Source organism: Colobus angolensis, unplaced genomic scaffold, assembly GCF_000951035.1.
Source record: "Colobus angolensis palliatus isolate OR3802 unplaced genomic scaffold, Cang.pa_1.0 Scaffold35, whole genome shotgun sequence".
NCBI classification, from domain to species: Eukaryota; Metazoa; Chordata; class Mammalia; order Primates; family Cercopithecidae; genus Colobus; species Colobus angolensis.
The window spans coordinates 8391875-8392276 of NW_012116821.1; positions in this window are offsets into that span (position 1 = coordinate 8391875).

Below are 402 nucleotides of genomic sequence, written 5' to 3' on the forward strand. Positions count from 1 at the left end.
AAAAAAAAAAAAAAAAAGCTGGCTGTATTTGTGCCTTCGTGAGAGGGATAATAATTTTTCCAGGATCATATCCATGTAATTTAACAATCTGAGTTCTCACAATCCCTATCATAGTAGCAATTTGATCTAAATAAGGAGTTAGAGTCCGTGAATTAGTATGTGGAAGAAAAAGTCACTCTACTAAGTTCTGTTCTTAGACAATAACACCAGTAGGTGAATGCTGAGTTGAAAAAATTAGCAAATCTAGAGTCTTCTCTGGATCTATTCTATTTATCTGAGCTTTATAGACTTGCTTTTCAATCAGCTGTAACTTGACCTCCTTTGTTAATTGCTGAGGGCTAGTGAGACTAAGATTTCCTCTAAGGATAGAAAATAGATTACTGATGGCATAGGTAGGAATGC